General features: G+C 33.0%; 1 pseudogene; it reads left to right on the top strand.

Annotated features, from left to right (window-relative positions):
- LOC106459579 overlaps window positions 1–25,913 on the top strand; it is a 97,974-nt pseudogene that overhangs the window by 47,083 nt on the left and 24,978 nt on the right.

Genomic DNA, 25,913 nt, shown 5'->3' on the forward strand with positions numbered 1-25,913 from the left:
AAATTGTTTTCTTTTGAAAAAAGAACAGTTAGAGGAGATCTGATTGTGGTGTTTAAGATTGTAAGGGGAATTGATAGTGTTAATGTATCATCTTTTTTCATATTTAACACTGAGAATAGTAGGACTAGGAGACACAAATATAAATTTTGGCGGAGTAGGAGTCATCTTCAACAAGACAGTTTTATTTTTTTAACAGGGTGGTTGGCCTTTGGAATGGGTTGCCTTCAGATGTTATAGAGGCAGTAAATATAAGTGAGTTTAAGAAAAGGGTTGATAAGGATATGAATGAAAAGAGCTGGGTTTAAAATTTGTTTATTATTATTATTTTTGTTAATCATTTCAATTTAGTTTTGAGGATGGAACAGCCAAGATGGACCAATTGGTCCCATGTTGTCCCAAAATGTTATGTTATGTTAAGGCAGCCATAACAAATGTTTATATTTTAGTTTTAAGTTGCTGACACCCATGATTTTCTATAGACTAGACAAAGAGAAAATATTAATGAAGAATGCAATCAGAGACCTTCAGCAAATGTGGACAAGATTTTTTCTGAATCAACTGAGCATGACCAGCTCCACCAGAAAGAAAGCATAAAGGCATTAGAAGAGAAAAGCGAATTAAAGCCCACTAAAAAGTTGCTGGATGACAAATTAAGTGAAAAGGTTTTCAGTGTTTTACCTAAGTCTTCTTTTTCCAATTTATTTCTTATTTAATCTCCTCACTAGTTTCCTTTAATCCTGTTTAAGGTATTTATTGTTATGTAGATTTAATTGTTATGTGGTTAAAAACTGATAGCTTAGATGTATTTGTCAAGTATATGTAGATAACCATTTACTTGTTGGTAGATACTTTGATTACATTGAGCTTTTTTTATTATTTGATAAAATACAGACAGTAAAGAAATATTTTTCAAGCAAACATTTGATCCACAATATACATTTTCTGAGAGAGAGATTTAAATGCATAAATGGATTAAAAATTAGTACCTTAAGACTTAATATTAGTTGTTAGATTTAGTTGTTATTTAGGCTTAGTTGTTTAAAATAATTTTTAATATATATATATATATATATATATAAACAAAAAAGCATACATTTAATGGTATACTGGGAATGATAAACTCTATTCTTCACTCTTAGTTTTATCCTAGTTTTCTTTTACGTTCATGATTAAGTTCTTCTCTGTTTTCTTTGGGTTAAAAATCAACCTGTTTCGTATTTGAGATCAGTTAACAAACTTTGTATTATTTAAGAAATTGAAAAATACTTTTACCATGCAAGAGATTATAATAGCATGGCCCTAAGTTAATAAATTTCTAATCTAATTTACCCAAACCAATCATGCAGATTTTATGCTACTGAATATGAGCATAACACAACAAGCTAGGCTTGCAGTTTTTGACACTTACAGCTACATCTACTTGAAAAAAAGAAGTGTTTAAACCATATTTGAATTCCTGCTTTAAAAAACAGAATCAATGTTTTAGGAATAGCAATAATACTAAAACAAAATGTTCATTTTGGTTTTAATGGATTGTTAACTTACTTTTGTTTAAAAAAATCAACACAATATAATAGATGCAAAAAACAGCATTAGAAATCTACATAACTTCATTTTCTTTCGTTAGAACTTTATCCTAGAAAAATATCAAAATAATTAGATATTAAAGAAGCTTTAAAAAACCTCAAAATTTCTGTCAAATGTACATGAAGCTAGTTATTACACTGGAAAATTTAAATTCATTTATGGTAGATTAACTTTTAACAGGTGGCCAAGTTCAACTTCAACCCCGGTATCCATTATATTTGTGATATATGACAAAATTCCGCACACCCTTGATATGCAGAAGAACTTGTTATCCTCTAAACTGTGTGCATGTGGGTGGGAGTCAAAATGTATAACCACAACCTTTTACAGAGTGTCATTCAACATGGTATTGTGTATTTGATGTCAGAGTTGTCAACTATTTTGTGTAAATATGCATAGTAAATTTTGAATTATAGACAACATCTCTTCTCCAATACGAGGTCGGTCCAATGGGCAGGAGCCAATGCACATTCAGTTAATAGGTATGAAGTGGTATCTCAGATCTGTCAAAAAACATTTTACTTTTGTTACATAACATGATCCATTTTACTCTTGGTATGTATCAAGATTCATTTTGCTCTTGGTAGGTATGAAGACCCATTGTACTCTTGGTAGATACCAAGATCCAGTTTACTCTTGATGGGTTCCAAGATCCATATTACTCTTGGTAGGTATCAATATCCATTTTACTCTTGGTACATACCAAGATCCAGTATATTCTTGGTAGATATCAAGATTCATTTTACTCTTGGTGGGTATCAAGATTCAGTTTAGTCTTGTAGATATCATGATCAGTTTACTCTTGGTAGGTATGAAGCCCCATTTTACTTTTGGTAATACTGAGATCCAGTTTATTCTTGATAGATATCAAGGTTCATTTTACTCTTGGTGGGAATCAAGATTCAGTTTACTCTTGATAGATATCAAAATCCATTTTACTCTTGTTGGGTTGCAATATCTGTTTTACTATTTGAAGATATCAAAATCCAGTTTAGTTTTTGTAGGTATTAGAATCCAGTTTATTCCTGGTAGATATCAAGATTCATTTTACTCTTGGTGATTATCAACATCCATTTTTCTCTTAGTAGGTATCAAGATCCAGTATATTCATGGTAGGCATCAAGATTTATTTTACTCTTGGTGGGTTCCAAAATCAGTTTCACCCTTGACAGGTGTGAAGAACTGTTTAACCCATGATAGTTGCTAAGATCAGTTTTCCTCTTGGTAGTTATTAAAATCCACTTAACCCCTTGTTGTTTGCCCAGATTACTTGTTTTATGATAATAAACTCAAGTCACAACCTCTGTTTTGAAAAGCTTGAATAATATAACTGTAAATACTGTTTATATTAATTGCACTTGGAACACATGTAGGATAGAAATTATGCCAACAGTGCTTTGAAATTAGTTAATTATTGTGTTTTGATTTAGAGATTATTGTAATTGTTATACTGTCTTAATTCTACAAAATATTAGTATAAAATTCTTTGTTCTTACACCTTGATTTATTTTTTGTTACTGCTTATATATTATTAGGAGTTTTGCAAAAAAAAAGTTTCTCTCTTAATCAAACTCAAGCAGATCTGTTATTGAAATTCATCCAAGGAGAGTCATTACGTAATTTTGAGCTGAATGGTTAGTTACGCATTTTAAATATAACTTTAGTTTTCAATGATAATTTTGTAACAGCATTTTTAGATTGAAAGATAAGTAAAGTATTTAAAATTTAATTTGTTATTGAAACAAATTTGCAATCACAGTATGTTAGCTTACAATCAAGAAAAAATATTAATATTTCAGAAAACATTTGTAACAGCTTAAATTGTTTCTGTATTTTGTGTAGGAAGCAACTGCTTGTGATCTATCTGTGATGTATAGTGAACTGAACACGTTTCATCAAGATAGAAAAAACTTAGATAGGTTTGTCATTAATCTCTTTTACTCTAATTTGCTTTTAACATACAGCATACAAATTTAAAGAATATTATAGTATTTTGTTTTATACTAATAGTATTTATAGTATTTCAAAAGATGTTTGCTTGTTTTAGAGCAAAGTCACACTGAGCTATTCTGTGGGGAATTAAATCGCAAATTTTAACATCGTAAGTCCATAGACTTACATCCATCCCTCTAGGGGCAATTGAAAGATGAACCACGAATGAATTTACACAACATTGGCTGTAACTTAACATTAGAGATAAAACTAACTGTGCCACAAGAATATGGTTTTAGATAAAATATTTTAGTTATGATTTTATAGGCTTTAGGTCTTATGAATGGATAATTTATAACTCATTTGAATTAAAAGTGGTATTTCTTTGTCATTATGTTATCACAATATTTCAGACTCTCTCTCTTACAAGTAATTTTCAAATGTTTTATAACACTGTACTGTGTTATATACACTATCACTGAAATCTGTTTGTATTGACAGCTGGCCTGAAAAAAAATTATTTTTTAAATAAACCCTCACATTTTATTACAGATGTAAAGCAGTTCAAATCTTGTACAGTAGTACTTCCAAAATCTAACTCAGTAATAGGCTAAATTCCAGTTATTGATACCAGCTTTGTCTGTTGTGAGTCCAAATTAGACTATTGAAGACTTCAGTCATGGAAATGTATCCACACAATGCTAAACATATCTTGAATAACATACTGACACTATATATGAAACATAAAATACTTGACTCACTGGTTAAAAATGTATGGACGACTCTGAACTGTGTATTCTAAGGAAAGTTTTTCCAACTATATGTCTACTACCTTTTTGACTCCATTCTCTAAACCTATTTTGATAGCATATAATTACCAGACAGTTCAAGAAACTACAACAAAGTATTATTTTGATTTAGTATATAGGCTTCCAAAATGATTAATGTAACTGCAACACAACATACAAACAACAAAGAATCATTTGGTCCATCAATGCTAACATTTCACACACACACTTTTAAGAAAAGAAAATTTTAAATACACTTATTATTTTTAGGGAAATTAGCAATTCTCTCAAACTCCAGTAAAGTGTCAGCCTTCAATAAGTCCAATGGCAACTCATTCCACAAGTCAGTCACACTGTTAGAAATCTGAAACTGTCACAACTGGAGCCATCCTGTCTTTTCCAAATCTTAAACTTGTGTCCTCTCATCACATTGTCTTCATAATATAGTACAAAAAATTAGAGACCTTTTCTTTTTCAATGCTCTGGATAATCTTGTAAACTTCAATCACTTCTTATCCTTCTTTTCCCAAGAGAAAATAAGTTAAGAGATCTTAATCTATCCGATTAAGTTAGATTACCCTTTTATCCTTGTAATCATCCTTAGTCACCCTTCTTTGAACCATTTCTGATAAGTTAATATCCTTTCTTAAATAAGGAGATCAAAATTGTACACAGTATTCGAAGTGAGGCCTAACTAGTGATTTCTATAGAGATATAATTACATCTTTTGGCTCATAATCAGTGTCTATAATAACACACTAAGATTCTATTATCTTCACTATTAACAACAGAGTACTGCTTCAATGGCTTGAGTATGACTTATCCATCAATATGCCAAGATCCTTTTGTTCAGTCACTATTTGGTTCTTATCTATAACTTATCATATTTATGATCTTCCAACTGCATTACTTTGCACTTACTATTTAAAGGTCATTATGCCAACTTACCAGTTTATCCAAGTCATTGTGTAATACCAAAAAATCCTCAATACAGCTAGAAATACCCGTGAGTTTAAAGTACATCAGCAAATTTTACTTATTATGCCCTATCAATATCGTGAATGTAAATAAAAAAAACACAAAGGGTCAAGCGCTAACCCCAAAGGTATTCCATGATAGTAATAAGAGTCCAGGTTCACTGGACTCCATTAATAAAATATGTGATTTTCCTAGCTAATCTTTTGTGCAGCACCTTGTTAAAAGGTTGTGAAAATCTAAGTACATATGCACCAGGTATACACCATTTTCTTTATCAAGATAACAAATAAAATACTCAAAAAACAGTAACAGATTATTAAGGCAAGATATTTCTACTTTGTAAATCCATGTTAGTTTTCATTTATAATATCATATTTTACAAAATGATTTTGTAAAGCTTCTTTTTATCTGATTCCCTAGAATTCTACTTGCTACAGAATTAAGACTAACTGTCCTGTAGTTGAAACTCAACTCTTTTCTCCCTCCTTTAAAAATAGTAATAACATAAGCAACTCTCAGCAGGTTGCCCACTCTCTATTTACCTATCAAACATGAAGAAAAGAGGCTCTCATACCTGATTTTGACCACCTTTAAAACTGTGAACATCCTTGTCTTACCCTGATGCTTTATCTGTTTTTAATAACTTAGTCTTTATTCTTACCATTAATGACAGATTAATATCTACATGATTCAGGTTATTTCCATTTTGTACCCATTGAATACTCAGAATCAGGAATAATGCTAATATTTTGTCTTCTAAAATCAAAAGAGAACATTTAATAGTTCAGTCTTCATACAATCTTCAACATAAACCATACCATCAACATCCTTTAAGACCAAATCCCTATTTCTAACATTTTGCTTTCCTTTAAAAAAGCCCCCCAGTGGCACAGCGGTATGTCTGCAGACTTACAATGCTAGAAACCTGGTTTCGATACCCGTGGTGGGCAGAGCACAGATAGCCCATTGTGTAGCTTTGGGCATAAATTCAAAAAACAAACAAACAATATTACCTTTAAAAAATATCCTTGCAGTTAGTTTTAACATATCAGTCAATTGTTTCTCGTAAAGTCTTTTGGATTTCCTAATATATATTTTAATCATGTTCCTAGCCTGCCTGTGGTTCAGTAACTCTTCCGACTTATCAATCTATTTAAACTCATGTAATTTTTTCTGGTTTTTCTTCTATGTGTTTTTAGGAAGCCAAATAAGTTTGATTTTCCCTGTTATTCCTTTTCTCTTTTTAGGAACATGTCTATCTTAAATTAAGAGTGATTTATTTTAAAAATTTTCTCACAAATGTCCCTCATCACCTTTTCTCCCATGATCCCAATTCACTGTTGATAAATATTGTCTCATTGCCTCAAAATTTGCTTCCTGAAAAGTAGCAACTAATTGTATTTCTTTTTGTCTTAAAATACAACAAAACATCAAACCTAATAATGCAGTGATCACTCTTCTCCATATATTACCTTACTTGCACCTATATCTTCATCATTAGTTAACAATAAACCTACACTTGCAAGCCACACTGATTGGCTCTCTGACAGTTTGGTATGGAAAATTATCCTGAATCATTGCAATACATCTCTTCCTTGATGTATGACTCCTTAAAATCCCATTTAATGTGTCTAAAATTACAGTATCCCATAATTACTGAATCACTATTCTTATCAATAACAAACCTGATCTCATTTTACAATTTCTTACTAGCCCATTCTGTTTGATCATGTCACCTATAACAACTGCTAATTTTAAAAAGTTTTTCCCCTTGAAACCCCCTGTTGCAACCCATATATAGATTCAACCTCTTGACTACCACTTTTTATGTCTTCAATAACTTAACAAGGTGCAGTTCATCCCTTTTATAAGGGCCACCCCTCTTCCTCTTGTAAAACATCTATCACTATCATTTAACTTATAACATGAAATTTCAAAATAATTCTTATTATCAATATTCTCCAAATCTCATCAAGTTAAAGTAATTCTCATTATATTATAATCTTCCATTTCAGTTAGAGCTCTGAACTCTTCATTAATTAAACAACATGAATGCACTGTCTGAGCACCTTATGTCACACCTTATAAAAGTAAGTCACATATTTTAACAGTAAAATTCAATGCATGGAACTGTAATGACACTTTCAACGTTAGACCTATGCAAAGCCTCCTTAGAAAACAAGACAGCAATTAATGTTTCCCTAATAAATTTCAAATTTGTACTTTATACTGTTACTTATCAGTAACCAAAATTTTACAAACAAGTTTAACAGTATCTAACAGGTAAAGTCTTAATGCAATTAATAACGCTACGTTTTAAGCTTTTCATCACGAATAATTTAATTACAGCATTAGAGTGGACAGGTTCTACAGATATTAAAGCATCACTGATCACCTGTCTTCTGAACTATTTGGTACGAAAGTTTTATATTGAAAAAAATACTATTTTTTCAATTCTGTAAATAAACTTATTTGTAATGAGCTTTTTTGTTGGGATAAGATTCAACTTTTGAATGATGCCTATATATAGTATTTTTCTAAAATTATCAGGATATAATGTTAAGCCATTGTAAAAATTTGGCTCTGCCACATACATGGTGTGTTATGCTGTCTTTATTGCCTTCTAATTTGCTTTATTTAACTTTTTTTCTCATTTCATGTGCTTTCATATTGGTATATTTGCACTTTGTTTGATGTATTGTCATCCACACTCATTCTTCTTAGTTGTTATTAGATTGAGGCTACAAGTGTGGTACATCAGGATGGTGGGATTTTCTTTCTGATTGTTAGTATACTGAGATTACAAGTGTGGTACATCAGGGGGTGAGTTTTTTTTTTTTTTCTGATTGTTAATATACGGAGACTAAAAGTGTGGTACATCAGGGTGGCAAGTGTTTCTTTCTGATTGTAAGTATACTAAGGTTACAAGTGTGTTACATCAGGGGTGAGTTTTTTGTTTTTTTTCTGATTGTTAATATACGGAGACTAAAAGTGTGGTACATCAGGGTGGCAAGTGTTTCTTTCTAATTGTTAGTATACAGAGGCTACAAATGCGTGTGGGGAGTTTTTCTTTCTCATCGTTTGTATACTGAGGCTACAAATGTTGTGCATCAGAGTGATGAGTATCCAATATGATTTCGTACCTCCTCTCTATAGGCACAAATTGTTGCTCACCACTAGCTTTGATACTCCCAACTACCCTCACTTATATTCACGTGAGACATCTGCATGCTGTCATTCAAATGATCATGCAGCAACCTGCCAACATTAGGAGTATGACACAACTACTATCATAACTACTACCCTCTCTTATATACAGCCCATAATCACTTTCTCGATTGGCAGTCCTACTAATAGGGTGTGTTTTCACTCGTGCTTTCCTACTTATTGTTTCTTTTTATCGAATTCACATAGATTAATTGTCTTCAAGTTTTCATTAACTAGTTCATTAATTTTTTTGGGCTCGATTTTCGAGTTTTATTCTAAATGCATATTTATTTCAGTTTTTTCAAACCATTTTTTTTTTTTCTACTTTCAATGATTTTTGACTTGTATTGGAGCTTCAAATGGTGTAAGGGCTTTTTCTGCTGAGGAAGTAACAGCTCTTTTGGAAGGGAGGTGGTTACCTTTATGCAGTCTTCTGAGTTACTGGATGATTGTCTTCTAGTATCCTATGAGGGTTTTCCTAAATATGATGGTGAGATTTTTGACAGCCTGTTCCCTCCTACTGCTAATGCCACACTGTTGCATTTCATTTCAGGGGAAGTGCCCAGGCCTTCTTCTCCCTTTGTCAACTTAATAATTCAAGTTTGTTATGTTTTATCCTTGTTTCCCATTTCCTATGATTCCTCACCTGCCCTTCTCCATGTTGCACTGAGGGGCCAGCATCTAGTGTTTCAATACCCTCACTGGATATTGTGGTTCACATGAGTTGCTTTAGGGACCAGTTATGTTCAGGGTCTGTATGCTGCAAACCCCACATACTATGGATGTTCATGATTTGACATTTTTGTCAAAATTTCCCTACTTAGTCTCACAGCATTTTGACTCACTTGTCCCTTTAGGGGTTTGTACCCCAATACTTTGGTTACCTTCTCCCTGCCTCAGTTTTCCTATTTTCCACCATGGCATGCCTCTCTTTGTCTGCTCTTTACTTGCTAACATATAGCTCATTCATTGTTAGGACCTTTTGTGGTTCAGACACTCTTTTGTTGTGGGTGCATTTTCTTCCCTCCTCATGCATGATTTGCACAATGGCTCCTTTACTGTGCCAGGATATTACCCGGAGCATTCCGAACTGTTTGGAAATCAGAGTTGAGTTGGCATGGTTGCATAATTTCCTCATTGGCCTCCAATTTATCCCACCCCATTCTGAACCTGCTCTTGTAGTTTCACCCTCCTCCTTCCTCTCCATTTCTGGTTCTGGCCTCTCGTATTTCTGAGGTTTGCTGTTGGTACTTGTGGCACCATCCTAGGGGCAACCGATGGTCTTGGTAACTACATAGTGAGTTGGGGTCCTTTGCCTACGTCTGGTGGTCCTTTTGCTATGAACCCTTGGGTTTTGCAGGTTGTCTTGGAGGCTCTAATTCTCCTCCTCCATTGTCTCAGCATTCCATTTCCTTCTCGGGATCCAGCTTGCAGCCAGTGTCTTTCAGTAGCAGTCTGGGACCTACTTCACAAGTGTGCCATCAAATCAGGGATTCTACATCTGTTTGTCATCCCCATGAAGTCCAAGAATGGGTGCCTTGTCATCAGTGTTTTGGCTCTGTACCACTCCTTGGTCCTACCTCATTTTGCCTTAGAGTCCTACTTGTTGTTTAAATGTTTTTTCATTCCTGGTCTATGGTAGATGTTTCGGAGGCATACCTTCACCTTCTCATTTCCTCTGCATCCTGACATTGCCTTCATTTTGTCCAGTGAGATTGGTGTTTTTCAATTCTGTACTCTTCTGTTTGGGTTTGCCTCAGCTCCCTATTCTTTGTTGTTGTTGGGTGGTCAGTGCATTTGCCCAACTTCTTTATCCCAGAGACTTCTGTTTCCACTATTGCAAAGACAATTGACTACTTCTTGCTCCCTTGCAGCTTGCCTCTGCCCTTTGTACTCAGTTTTCCCCTTTGTTTGTGGGCTATAGAGCTACTAGTTTTCAACCTATGCTCCTCCTCTCCTTTCACTATGCAAGAGATTCTATCTCTTTGGGGCATATAGGCTTCTTTAGAAGCACTCATCAGTCTTGGTTGTGCCCACATGTGTTTCTTTCAGTGGGTTTTGGTGGACCAGTGGAGCTTTGTTTGGGATCCCTTGGATGGCCCTCTTTTCCTTTCTTACATACCAACTTTGCTTGGTGATTGGATCAAGACAACACCATTATGGATGTTCCTCTTCCTCCTCCTCAACTGGAACAGTGCCTCTCTTTCTGGTTGGGGTACTTACCTGAATGTTCAGAAGGTCTCAAGACAGTGGTCTCTATCCAGTTCCCCTCTCCATATCAATCTCTTGGAGCTCCTCACAGTTCGTCATTCATGGTTTACTTCCTTCCAGCTCCTCAGGGTCAGTTGGTGATCGTTCATTCCAACAATTTGAATGTGCTTTTGTACATCTCCAGGCAAGGAGCCATTCAGTCGAGAGATATCTGTTTTCAGATGTTGAACACATATTGGGCCCTTGGCCATCATATTCTGGCTGCTCTGAATCTAGTTGAGGATCATTTATTTCACCTAACATGATTCACCCTATGGTGTGGTCACTGGACTGACTGGTGTTTTGTTGACTTTGTTCCAAGTGCAGTGTTCTGGATCTGATGCCTTTGCCACACATCTCAATTTCTAGCTCCCACAGTTTTGGTTTCTTATTCTTCATCAGTTGGCTGGGGCAATAGATGCTCTCGGTCTGAATTTTATAGGCCTCTACCTGTATGCCTACCCCCTACATCTGTCTGTTTCTCTGGGTCCTTTCCATCATCCAGACCACTCATGTGTCATGTTCTTTCCTTTGACTGACACAGCTATGGTTTCCATTACTGTACTGGCTAATGATATTTCTTCCTCTCCCTCTTTCCCCCACCCTTTTACATCATCCTTAGTCCAGCATACATCATCCTTCCTTTTCCACACTCTGTTTTCATCTATGGTTTTTTTTCCACGTATTAGCCAGGCTGGCTGACTTTCAGCAGTGTCACATCCTTGATTTCCTATTCTGTTCTTCCTTTCTCCATGGCTGTGTACCAGTGGCAGTGATACATGTACCATGGTTGGTCCATACATTGTGGTTTTTTTCCTCCTTATTCTTCTCTTCCCCACATCACTTCCTTTCTTACCTGGCTCTTCAGCAGGAGCCTCTCGATCTCATCAGGCATGGGCTATCTTGCTGCTTTATTAACCATGTTTTGTTTACATGATAGGTCCATGTCTTTCATTTGCCAGTCCTTTCCCTTTTGTTTTGTTCACTCCACCTCACCCTACTTCTCTTCTGGATTGGAATCTCAATATCCTCCTCCATGCCCTTACTCTTCCCCCATTTGAGCAGTTGTCTACTTGTTCCTTCTATCACCTCTCCTTCAAGACCTTTTTCCTCCTCCTATTGGCATGTGGACTTCTTCAATTGGACATCTTTGCTATTGCTGTCACCTGCATCTTATTTGCTTATTCCTTGGAATCCTTCTCTGTCCCATTACCTTTATGGATTGGATTCAGCAGCTTATTTGCCTTGCTTATTCTTCCCTTTCAATAGATGATTGTCATCTTTTCTGTGTTACTTCATATCAAATCCATTGCCTTCCCACGTTCCTGGCTGCTCATTTCCATCATCCATTGGAGGACATCATTTATGCCTGTATGTTGATACACCATATACCTTCATTGCTCTTTATCTTCACCATCTGGCTGTTTCTTATTCTATGGGTTTTGTTCTTCCTCCTGTTGCCATTTCATGTTCCACAATTTCTCTATGAGTGGGTAAGTACTCCTTTTTTTCTACCCTTTCTTTGCAGGGGCCCTTTTTATGTTTAAGGATACTGCTTTGTGGTGAGTGTTGCCTGACCAGGTATACTTATTTTCAACCCTATAACCTCCTCCCCGGCTATGCTCTCAGAGAGAAGGTAATGTTGCTCTCATCATATTTCGTTATAAAAATATAACTAGCAGGTGAAATAGTTTGAAACTTGACAAGATCATTCCTAAAAGTATGTAGTTTCAGAAAATAATTACTTTTGTTTTTTTTACTATTTCTAATAAAAATATTCGTTATTTAATGTAGTTCAACTGCAAGGTGATTTTTATTATGAGTATAAAAATACTATTTATTATCTTACAGTTTTCACATTTCATTTGCATATCTCTACAACCTCCTAAATAAATATCAAAAGCTTTTTAAGGTAAATGTTTATAACTTATTTTCCATTTCACTACTATATCACTAACTTTAGCTATTATCATCAATGTGCAGTGCAATTAAATGTTTAAAATTAAGAAATGTAAATATGTACATACCTTTTAACTCTGTGTAGAATACTTTTCAAACTTCATTTTGTCATATGCATAATTTAAAGTTTTTATCTTTTCACTTATAGTCTATTTTAAATTTTCCTTTCCAATCTTTGTCTTTTATTATTTATGCTGATATGTTAATTGGTGTCTGCAGGCCTTTTAAGTTATTATCTTCAGCCTCTGGACAGAGATGCATTTACCCAAATAAGATGGTGCTTCCCAATGCTATCTTGTTTATAAGCTTTCATAATCCAGGCAACAATAAGTTAAACATATAAAAATCATTAAACTTTTTAAATATGCATTTTAAAATACAAATAACATATAATGTATTAAAATGTAAAAGCAATCAAACTGTTTATAAAACTAATACATATAATGCATGAAAAAATTGCCAAGCATTACAGGCACCACTCTCAACATTGGACATAGACTCATATAACTTGGTTGAAAACGAATTTATAAGTTCATGTGCATGGTGAAATTTGGACATCTGAAGGAAGTACCAACAGTGCACAAGCACAGTTTATTTCTATACCAGCTCTTAAAGTTGAAAAATATAACTGCAAGTGGATCACATGACAGCAAAAACTGTAGTTTTTCATTGTTGTTTTTTGATGTTTCTTTTGAAGTAAAAGAATATAAACTTAGATAATATAAAACATGTTTGATAATGCTAATTTCATTAAAATTAGCATTAATATAAAACATGTTTGATAATGCTAATTTCATTAAAATTAGCATTAATATAAAACATGTTTGATAATGCTAATTTCATTAAAATACATTGACAGTAAATTGGTTTAATTAAATTTTGAATGTAACTTGGTAACACTTTGTGATATACTCAGAATGGTATTTAAAAATTCTACCAATTGTTATAGGGTTAAATCCACACTGTAAGACTTGTGTGTCAAATATGTCCACCATTGAGATGGGGTGTTCTGCAAGGTCACTGGTAAGTATTCCTTGCAGTATTTTTGATTCATAAAGATGTTCGTCCTGGACCATACACTCATGGACTAACATGAGTAAAGCAGATGGGGATTGCTGCCCATCCCTGATGATCTTTGTATCATAGGTCACTGGATCAGTCTGCTTTTCAAAATAAGTTATCATGGTCACCTATTGCATTGTTTCTAGTGCAGCATTCCTCTGGACTCTCCAACATGCTGTTCCCCCCGTCTTCTACTGGAGTATAGGAGTCCTTGCCACTTACCAGTTCCTAGCTGCTAGTATGGTGGACCATGGAGGCATTCCTCTGGACTCTCCAACATGCTGTTCCCCCCGTCTTCTACTGGAGTATAGGAGTCCTTGCCACTTACCAGTTCCTAGCTGTTAGTATGGTGGACCATGGAGGCTTCCTCCTGAGTGTGCTTGATCCCACTCAGTTGAGAATAGGGCAGTGTTGTTCTGCTGGTGTTGATGGCTTTGACACTCATCCTACTGCAGACCTGATGTACAATTCCAGATGCCACCAGATGATGGATGATGCATTCTGCCAATGTGCAGTTTGCCCCTCTACACCCTACTTTCAATCATGTTGGTTCCTGGCATATATGGTGATGGTTGGAGCTGGGTCAGCCACATAAATCCTCACATGTATGTGGCCAGGTACCCTCCTCCTACTGCAGACTGGATGATAAGTTCCCAATACCACCTGGTGCTGGACTGGAGATGAACCTCACTTTGCTGTCCACCTTCCTATTGTCTCCCAGATGTTGGTTCCCAGAAGATATGGGGATGGTTGAGTTGGATATGCACACATGATAATGTGGGTCCTTGGTACAGGGGCTCATCTTCCTTACCAGTTCCTGTATCAGAGTGAAAGGCTAAAAGACCCTCTTTCTACTGTGGGCCAGATATACTTATCACAGTTTGACTGGTGTTGGTTGAGGTAGCCCAACCATTTAGTCTGATACACCCTGGCAACTCTATCTCAGGGATCCCTTAATTTCATTTACTTAATTTACTGGGATCCTTCCTTTAATTCCACCCTTCTTGTGACACATTTTCACATGGGTGAAGAGTATACCTGGCTCAGAAGTGGTACAGTCTCCCATGGGTGTGTTGACTTCCATTTATTTGCACACTCCATTGTCTTCCTTTAGGCACTTACTAAAAGGGGATCATCTTCTTACCAGATCTTCTGCCAACTCAATGTGGGATTCTAACTGTTTGTAAGTAGAGGTAGGATATCATATCAGAAATTATCATTTTCCTACACTGAAAATATATTTCCAAGAGATACTTATCTCATCTCACATTTCCCACCTGACATCTCCACTTCTGGTGTCAGTTTTGTACATACTGCCCAATCTCGAAGTGATTACAGGCTGCACACAGAAGAGAGGGACTAGGGAGTTATGTTACATTCCTATGAGTGGAGGGTTGCTGCATGATCATTTGCATGATAGCATACAGTCAAGAAAAGATATTTATGAAAAGAGGAAAGTATCTATCGGAAATACATTTTCAATGTAGGAAGATGTAACTTTTATTTCTGGTTGCTAATATATACTGAAGATACAAGCATGGTATATCAGTTTGGCAAGTTTCCTCGTGTGTTAAATTCAATCTTTACTTTTTGATTTTAGAACATTTGAGTTACAAAGTGATTAATGTTATGTAATAAATGTTTCTGAACAAGTAGCATTCATTACAGGTTAAGAAACAAAATCAAGCACTATGATATGTAAGCACCTATTTTCAACTAATACCTCTTCAAATTATAAAACAAACAATAGGATGTATCATCAGATATTTTCATTGAAAGATATTTAGGTTATTAAAGAAACATTATCATCTATCATCATTTGTTTTCAACCAGTAGTATTCCAATTTATATAATGACCAATACTATACATGTACCAATAGTTAAACAGTCACCAGCATTTCAGGTTATGAAATAAACACAATCTGTCAGACTTTATTTTAACGTTTTTGTTCACATAAATACTGTTACCATGTGGTATAATATGGTATAACATTATCATCATTTATTCTTAACAACAGTATTTCACTTGACCAAACACATTACTACATCTCTTCACCTATTTACACCTAATAGTATTGTTGTTTGTATAATGCACAATGTTTTGTCTCATTACTTTTTTAACTGTTACTATCATTGGTTAAAAAAACAAACATTATGTGTGTCATTGTAGTTGTTTGGTATTTTCAAGTAAAACCAATATCCCAATAAGTATCAGACAGACAAACCCACAAATAACAGCAGATTCGACCAAAAAATAAGGGGAGTGTTCTGTAGTTGATAACTTGACTGAATTTTAAGTTGCATGAGAAATAAAGAGATTGGACATATTTGAATGATAGTGAAAACAAATAGTGTGTACATAACAAATGGACAATCACCTCTACTGGATCAGTGAATAGCTTACCAACTTTTCACCTCTCAAGATGAATCTCTGCCTAACTGGTCACGATGAACCAAGAAAGCGTGTCTGGATCCAGAATGTTAACTTGTTTTCTTTGTCTAGTGGATGACATACCTCATCCTGATATACATACCCTGACAGCATTGGTCAGCTGTCAACCTGAATTCTACATGCAATATTGAAACATTTCTGCAAACAGGGGAGATGTCACCTACTAGGGATCAAAAGGCACAGTAGTTAGAACAAGATAATGTTAGCAACTGCAGACCACGTATTGGTGCCATAACAATGTGGAAACTAAATAATTCGAGAATTTTGAATAATTCTATATCACTTTAGAGGGTAGGAAACTTATTATATCCATGCCTATTACAGTAACATTAAGTGTTAAAAAATGCCTTACTAGCAGTAGCTAGTGGGTTTAGCGAGTTTGTAAGCACTCACATGGAGTGTGAGAGGTTTAAGGTTTGAAATCAAGTCTAGGAAATGAAAAAAATTTGATTGCCACAGTAAAATTGGTGTCCAGCTAGTGGTTATCTCATATCACTGTGATAAGGCTTGAGCATTGACTTTTTTTTGTAAGGGGGGAGAAAGTGGTAGCGATTGTTAGGGTAGCTCTATTGGTAGAGCATTCACTTGGCATGCAAGAGGTTTGATATCAAATTGAGGAAATATAGAAAAACTACATTACAAATCATAATTTATTTTCAGTGAATCACAGATTAGTTTGTAAAATAAAGACTATTATTATGTGTCCTTTCTTATTCTCAACCAACTCTATATTTTTTGTAAGTTATATTTTTAATGTTTTATTATGTATGCTAGTTAGAGGGGTGTGTGATATGTTAAGAGAGGCCTAGAATGGCTAGAAAGTTCTAAGTTGATGTCAAATTCTCCTCCTGCGCTTGAAGTTAGATTATGAATATGAGACAATTGTGAAGTGTGTAGGGTTGTCTAAAGATACAAATTTGAATCAGTCAGCATGCTTCCATGAAATATTTGGATTTGTGTTAACTGTCATGCTTGTTGGGTTACTCAGTATGTGCAAGTAAGTTGATTTTACATTAATCTTAGTAATGTTAGAGAGGTTTGAACATTGTTTGTAGTATAGGCCTATGACAATTTACAACATTGTACAAATACTCAAGCTTGTGGAAACATTAAAGGAGGAAATAAAGTAAATTGTTTTTGTCACATAAACTGAAAGTTGAATTATTTTCACCAGATAATTTAAAAGAACCCACCAAAGAAAACAAAATTTTACAACACTTCAAAGAAAGGGCAGATGGGGTATTTTCAGCTGAACTTTGTCCCATAACTCCAGTTAATTTCTAATGCCTGGTTAGCCCCTGGTTCTTCTTTTGATTGAGCTAGAAAATTCCTCCTTGGTATCTTGATAACCGTTGATTTCTCATAGTCTTGGTCAGGTTTACCACATCTATAACACTTCCCATGTTCTGGTATCCTTTGAGAGGAATTGTTATTCCCTACAAGCTATTGTTTCCAGTTCTTAGCAGTATTTCCTTTCAGGTTACACTTGAAACACTAATTGTCTTTTGGTTTATTCCCTCCATTATGTGACACTAGTTATCTACTAATCCTTTTAGTTCTTCTTAACTGTCATCAGTGGGAGTTGATGTTTCAACACTACTGGATCAGATGATCCCCAAACTTAAAGATGGTGTCTTAAATTGTTTATATGCAACTTTAAAATTATTCTTGTTCCATTGCTAACTGCAGATCTTCCTGTAAGGATGTACATCTACTTTATTTCAGCCTGATCTTCATATCCTTATCTGTGATAGCATCTATAGATTGGTCATGTGCTAATGAATTCATCATATCATGAGGATCATGTGAATAAGGTAATCGGACAAGTCTTTCGAAATCTTCCGCATAAGCTTCTTATTTCCTCTAAACTATATTCTGGAATTGTGCTCTGGGTACTTCTTTCTGGTGCAACACTTCAAACCTGTTAGATAAGGCTTGATATTTGTTATGACTTATAGCTGCAAGGTTACTTAATATTGTCAAAACTGGTCCTTTTAGATAAGCAGAAACATGGATGGGTTTTTGTTGTTGTTTTTTTTTTTTACTACTCTGCCCATTCTCCCTGAAAATTATTGCAAATTGAGCCTGGTATGACTCCCATATGTTACTTTCCTATCATAATCCATTAGTTTCTCTATCGGCTGATGTTTAACTGCTCAGCTAAATTATGGAACTGAATTTAATAGTGTCATGGCTGGAACAACCCAGGAAAGTCTTTCAGTAACAGGTAGCACAGCTGTGTTGGTAATAACTATAGAGCAAATCTGGTAGTAAATGATATTGTCAGTTAGAACTGTTGAGTCAATGCAGAAAGCTAATTCATTTTGCAGATACTTTAATTTTTCATTGCTGTTTATTTCAATCTCAATGATGTCTTTCTTTAATTCACTTTTGTTCATCTTCAATCTTGTAATTACAGCCTTTCCATACATCTTCAATTTCATTGTTATAATATCTGAGCACTCTCCAATAGTTTCATTGATCTTATTTATGATTTTAGTTCTTTCTTAAATAGATTGTTTCTTTCTTTCAATTCCTCTCTTAATTCCTGTCTCTTACCTCTTGATCTTTTTTTATTTTTTTGTAAATTTCTTTGTTTACTTTTAATTTTCAATCTCACTCTTCGTGGTCTTTGTTTGTTTTTTAATTATCTATCTATTTTTTCTAATTTTCTATCTCTTCTTCATGTATCTTAATAATTTCATCATCTCAAGTAATTCCTATATCTCACTACTTCACTTTGTGGTCACCATCTTTGATAGTGGAAGTTCTATTTGAAGTATATTTAAGTTCTATTTTATTTTCACAAAAATATTCCACTTCTGACACAAGGTGTTGTAATGTCATTGTTTTGTTGGTAGATTCTATTAAATTTTCTGGTGAAAATAATTCAATGTTCATTCCAAATAATTTGAAAGAAAATTACTTTATTTCCTCTTTAAACATTTCTACAAGTTTTAACACTTGTACATTGCCATAAATTGTTGTAAGCCTATGTTACAAATGATGTTCAACCCTCTCTAACAATACTAAGGTTAATGTAAGATCAACTTACTTGTTTAGAGTAATTCAACAAAAATATGATAGCTAACACAGATCCGTATTCTTCATGACATACTGACTGATTCACGTTTCTATCTTGAAACAACTGTACACACTTCACAACTATCTTGTATTTATAATCTAGCTTTGAATCTAAAAGCTTTACATCAACTTACAATTTTTTAGGATTCTAGGCTATCTTAACATCATGCTCTCTCTAGCTAACACATTAATTTTAATTAACTTCACTTTAAGTTTCCAAAAAATAATTTATTCCACCTTAAAAATTATTGTTCTAAAGACTTAGTTCTTTTTGAACCATAAAGATTAAAAATATATGTTGTTTGTTTTATTAGTAAACAAATAAGCTTTTCTTTAAAAATCCAAAGTGTTGTAATTATTTCAAGTGTTTAAGAACATGCACCTCAGTTCACTTGTGTAATGTGAATATTAGAAATAATTTCCTTTATACTCTTTCAGTTAAAAGTAATACACATATATTATTCCTGTTATATCAAAAACAATGATAAAATTATTTATTACGAAAATGGGAATTTTCTTTTTAATACATCAGCAAAAGCTCTCTTGTGTGTGCCAAAGTACTTTGTAACCTGGTTGTACTGTATCAGTTATTTGTGTTTGTGTTTATGTTCTATAATGCACACCTGTGTTAAGTTATTTGTCTTATAAAACCCAAATAAATATATTTGCTTAAAGTCTTTTCATAGTTACAGTGTCATGAAACAATTATTTTATTTTATTCTCTTCATGCATAACTACATTAAACTGTTACTTAGTAAAACTGTGCACATGACAATATGTTATAACTTTTCGGTAGAGTTAGCACTTTGAAAAACATTACTCCATATCTGATACATTATGAAATAACTTTAAAGAATTTTCTAACTAAGAATTACTTCAAATATGTAATTGGTGTTCAAATTCAAGGGTTGTTCTAATATAGACAAATTTCAATAAGTTGAATTAGTTTGTTTCTGTTTATGTGAATTAATATTTCTGAATTTAATGCTGCTGTTGGTTTTTTTACTTCCATTTCCCACATGTAAATATTGCTGCATGACCCTTATGCTGACTGCATTGAATTGGAATAGGGTTGGAACTACTTATTTGTACTCCCACTCATCACCGCTTACACCTTCATCCAATAGATTATCATCCTGCTTAACTTTAAATAGTGCTGATAAAAGTAACCATTTAAAGTTCATCTCTCCTGTGGTAAATTGTAATAATGGGAACCATAAAGGGCAGCATGAACTTCTAGAAGCAGAGATGCCAAAGGTGAGGGTTCATTTAAACATTTTGATTTCAAATTAAAAGAGACTAATAGGAAAACACTTCCACAACTTCATTGTAAAAGCATTAGATTCTCCAAAAAGGATAAATCCAGATTTTGTTTGTAGGAACAAAAGGAAAAATCCAAAGATTTCACTGTTTAAAAGTATTTGATAATATAATTGTTCAAAAATAAAATTAAAGAATTAATGATAAAATATGTAACAAAATTTACTTGGTTGTTAAGAATAACTCCAGAAACATGGAAGTCAAAAACGTATACCAAAAGATTTCATAATTAATTGTAATATAAATAAAGACTTGAAAACTTGATTGTTAAAAAAAAGAATAAACTTAAAAACATGGTTGTACAATATGGTAGTAAACCCCAGAATTTGGATGTTAAAAGTATAAACTTAAAGATTTAGCTATTGATTGAAAACAAAAACAGACCTTAAGATTTTGGTATCAAAATAAACTGTAAGATTTAATTTATTAGCAAAAAGCTAAGCTTACACTTGATTGTTCTGGGTGGTTAATGAACCCAAGGATTTTGTTTTCCAGTAAGTAACAGACTTCTGAGGATTAGTTTCCAGTGTGTAACACACCCTAATTTAGTTTTTTTATTGGTTATTAAATTCTACAAATTATGTTCTAAGTGGAAAAAAGATATTCAAGATTTTGTCCCAGTGGCTAATAAACCAAAAAGGTTGATTTTCTTTTCATAACAGTTCAAGACATTTTCTGTTGGGCAACATAACATTTAACTTTTAAGTGGTTCTATATTGTGTAATAGTCTTTAAATTTAGATTCTATGATTAATAGAAACTAATGGTTAGTTTTATAGTGGGTAACAGGCCTCCAAAGTTTATTGTCTAATGGGTAAGTGATTTCAAAGTTTAATTAAAATTTATCAGTTTATGCATAAAAGATTGAATGGTATGGTTTTCAAGTGACTAATAGATCCTAAATTTTAATTCCCATTTAATTTTTAGATAAAAACATTATGCTTTTAATAAAGCATATAATAGGCAAAATAATTTGAATATTTACAGAAAATTATACTTTTCCCATTCGTTGATTTTTAAAAGTTTTAAATGTATTGACATTTTTTTATAAAAAAAGTGTAATAACAGTTTTCAACCTTGAGTTTTAATAATTAATTGTGTGTGAGTGTTTATTGTCAATATGTGGGGGTGTATGAAAAGGTCTTATTCACTGTGCTTAGGTTATACCAATTGCTGAACATGAATGGGAAACAGCAGAACAGCCTCATATTATTAAAAATGTTCAGCAAGCTTGTATTACTAGTGGCACTGAATGTAGTCAAAGTGATGAAACAATGTTTGAGTTGTTGTCTCCTTCTGATCAAACTGATGCCCAGTATCTGGCCCTCATACTTCAAGAACAGTTAGATGCTATTAACAATGAAATTAGGTTGGTAATTTAAGTTCTCTGCAGTAATATATATATATATAAATTAGAGTGAAGTTGGTTTAGAATAAAAAGGTCTTTAGAAAAATACAGATGTTATCCATATATATATATATGCATAATAATTAGGTTGTTAAATAAATTTCTTATGAGAACATAGATTTCACCCAAAGAAACATGGTTAAAAATACAATTTTTATTTATATATATTAAAGTAGTTTGTAAGTAAACATTTCTTTCAAAAAATATTTATACAGTAGAGAATTGCAACCAGTAGAATAAATAAGTCTTTACGCAGTATAGATTTAACCTCTACTGAAATTATATTGCAATTTAAAGCTTTATATGATAACAAAATATAGATATCATATAGATCATGAAGTTAAAATGATAAGTACATTTTTAAAAGAATGTAAGTATTAAAGTAAACTCATTTATGAATTAAGCTCTTTAAATGACATACAGTTTAAAATATTGAAATGTTATTGGTGAGCTAATATGGCTTTGAAGTTCTTTATGCCATTAGATATAATTGATATCTAATACATGTGTTTTTTCGTTTTAAGAAGAATCAACATATGTTCACAGGTTAATACAAGAAGAAAAACAGAATACTGAGCAAAAAGCTGAAGAACTAGAATCCAGATTCACAAGAAGAATAGAAATCAACAGTCAGAAGATCGAAGACCAGACATTTGAACAGACGTCACTTCCACTTAGTGGCCAATCAACACCAAAATCCCAGCAGAGTTCTCAGCTGGAGAACTTACTAAAATATCATACTGTAAGGGTCATACAGTAATATTTTAAATTTGAAATCACTAACTAAAATGCCATACAAAAATAGAGGGAATGTTTTACTGAAAGTGCATAGAAGAGTCACATCCATCAATGCACAGAATCTTATACTAAAATTATTCACCACACTCAAGTTCATACAACAAGACACAAACTCCTATGCTAATATTACTTTAAACAATAATACTTTAGAAGTAAACGTGTGATTCTGTAATGAAAATGTTTAGAATAATATGTAGAAAGACAAAAAACCAATAGAGAAAGCATAAAAGCATATGTTTTAATATTATATAGCAAAAACACTAGTTCATTGTATATAGCTACCTGGTCATTTATTTATAGATACATATGTCGTATCTTACTTTTCAAATTTTTATTTCTTCCTTCTCTATCTCAGTGGTCAATTATTTACTTTTATACCATTGTAAATGACTGTTTATATATTTGCTGCTACATTCTATCTGGTTTGGTATCTACAGTCACCTGTTGCATTTGGCTTGTCAAGTTATTTATTGCTATGTGTTCTCTTTTGCTGGACAAAAATATAGTGCTACCCACTGTATCTGGCTAATCATTAGTATTTGTTGTTACTTGTATCTGACTCATTAGCTATAAGCTTTTATACCTGTTGCATATGGCTAGTTTGACATCTACTGCTACCTGTTGTATTTAGTTGATCAAATACATGCTGATGTGTTGTATTACATCTGATTGTTTTCATATCTATTGCTACCAGTTGTATTTGGCTGATCAAGTAGATATTGCTGTGTTGTGTTGCATTTGGCTGGGCTGATATCTACTGCTACCTGTTTTATGTGACTGATCAAGTAGATATTGCTGTGTTGTATTGCATCTGACTGTTCTCATATCTGCTGTTACTAGTTCTCTTTGACTAATCAAGTATGTATTGCTATGCTGTGTTATATCTGGCTGGTCAAGTAAACATTGCTATGTTGTGTTACATCTGGCTGGTCAGATCTTTATTACATGTGTCATATGTCTAACTGGTAAAGCATATATAGTATTTAATTTTACAAATATTTGTGCTTATTACAGCTTATTCAATGCAAACAAAAAAAAAACACTGACATCAACAGTTGGCAACCAACCTTATCTTAAATATTATGTTCAGAGTTTTGGAATAGATGTTTGAACAGTTCAATGTTCTTTTTGTTTAGAGCTTGGAAAGTTTCTGAAGACTGAAACACATTCTAACCAGCTCATTTTTAAAAATGCATACACTTGGATATTAGACATGCCTAGACTGAAGATGAATTCATAAAGATTTGAGAAATATATTAAGTTTTAGAATCCAAGCTTCTAGCTTGAAATTATTAAAATGAAAGAGGAAAATGACTGATATTTGCCCAGAAAACTTACACATCTATATATAAAAACCAATAACACTGTATCCTTTAGATCCCAAAGATTCCAGGATCCAAGGATGACACTATGTCACCTCGGTCAGAACTTCATCCTCCCACTCAGTTAGGGTGTGTTACTCAAAATGCTGGAAGTGAAAAACTACAAAGGTAACTTCTTTCAGTCTATCATATTAATTTTCAGTGTTAAAAGTAGAAGCTACTTACATTAATTTCATTCTCATTTTGCTAAAGAAAAAAAAAAGATTTTTCTTGTCCATGCAGGATTTATGCAGTTGTTATTTTTAAATAGTGAGACTTGTCTTTAGATTATGCAAGATATTTTAATGAATAAGTTTTTTATTTTACAAAAGTTTTCTTTAGTAAATACTTAGCATTGTTTTGTCTTTTTCATGTTTTAGTTGTTTCATTCATTGAATATTCAAAGTTTTTCACTTATATCTTTTTTCTGAATTTCCATGTTTGATGAATTACTCATATTATGATTAATTTTTTATTCAGTAAATATAATAGTTTGTTTTATGTGTTTTTAATGTGAACTTTATCTGGACTAGGTTTGTTTGTTTTTATTATTTTATAAAAATTTATTTTGCTTATAATATCACAAATCCATTTTTTTTTCTTAGCTTGTTACAAATTGCAATTAATAAGCAGTGTATTTGTTTTATACTTTATTTCATTCTAACAAGTTTTTAATAAATAATTTAGTTTTTTATATCAAGATGATAATAGTTATACAGCCAAAAGTAACTACTTTAAATAATTTGTTTATTTTAGTTATTGTGTTTACAATCTCATAATTGTAATTTTTTCTTAACTTTTCTTGAACCATTCATGTGTATGTAGATTATCAATTATTACTATTAAACAGAGCTGTCATACAGCTTTTGCTTATTTCAAGTAATACTTTTAAATGAATTAATATTTACTATAATCCTGTTACAACAACCTGAATAAAGCACATGTTAAAATGCTTGCATGAAGGTTCATTATTATTTAACTATGTTTTGTCATATTAAATAAGTTTATTTTTCTTAAGCAATTCCACAGTCACGTCTTTTAGTTGTTTCATAGTGTGAGAAATTTTCAAACGTGAAGTGAATGAATGATTTGGTTTTCCATGATGTTATTATTATATATGCAAAATGAGTTTATAGCTGTCAAAGTAATGGGGTTATTATATATAGTAGTAGTATTTTGTAAGTCGGTTGAATAATATGGGTGTTGGGCTAAGACTTCTTCTACGCTAAGTGTCTGTGACATGTTGGTGATAAATTCAAAAATAAACAAACAGCACCCCACTCCACTTGTTTTCAAAATTACATATATATATATATTTGAACTAGTTAAATGTATGTACAACATATTCTTTACATAGGCATATCATAAACACTATATATAGTTTTCTTCTTCTTGTCAAAAGTCCACTTAGACCTATTCAATTACTTTAGAATTTCAGTTCAAGTCGAACTACTTTTCTCTATTTCTATTGCACTAGTAATCCATGTACAATTCATTTACAATTATAGCATGAGTTACCACGATTGTATACTGCTCTTCGAGTAAAAATCTGGTCATCATACTTCAGATATCGTCAGTTCCTTTTGTCAAAGTGCACTCAGACTGGTTAAATTACTTTAGAACTCGCTTTGATTGAATAAACTATACTTCTTGTCTCTTTTAAAACTGTTAGTTTTTCTCTAACTTATTGATCATAAGGGCTATATTAACCATTCAGCCTTTCACTTC

Source organism: Limulus polyphemus, unplaced genomic scaffold (genome assembly GCF_000517525.1).
Source record: "Limulus polyphemus unplaced genomic scaffold, Limulus_polyphemus-2.1.2 Scaffold631, whole genome shotgun sequence".
Lineage (NCBI taxonomy): Eukaryota > Metazoa > Arthropoda > Merostomata > Xiphosura > Limulidae > Limulus > Limulus polyphemus.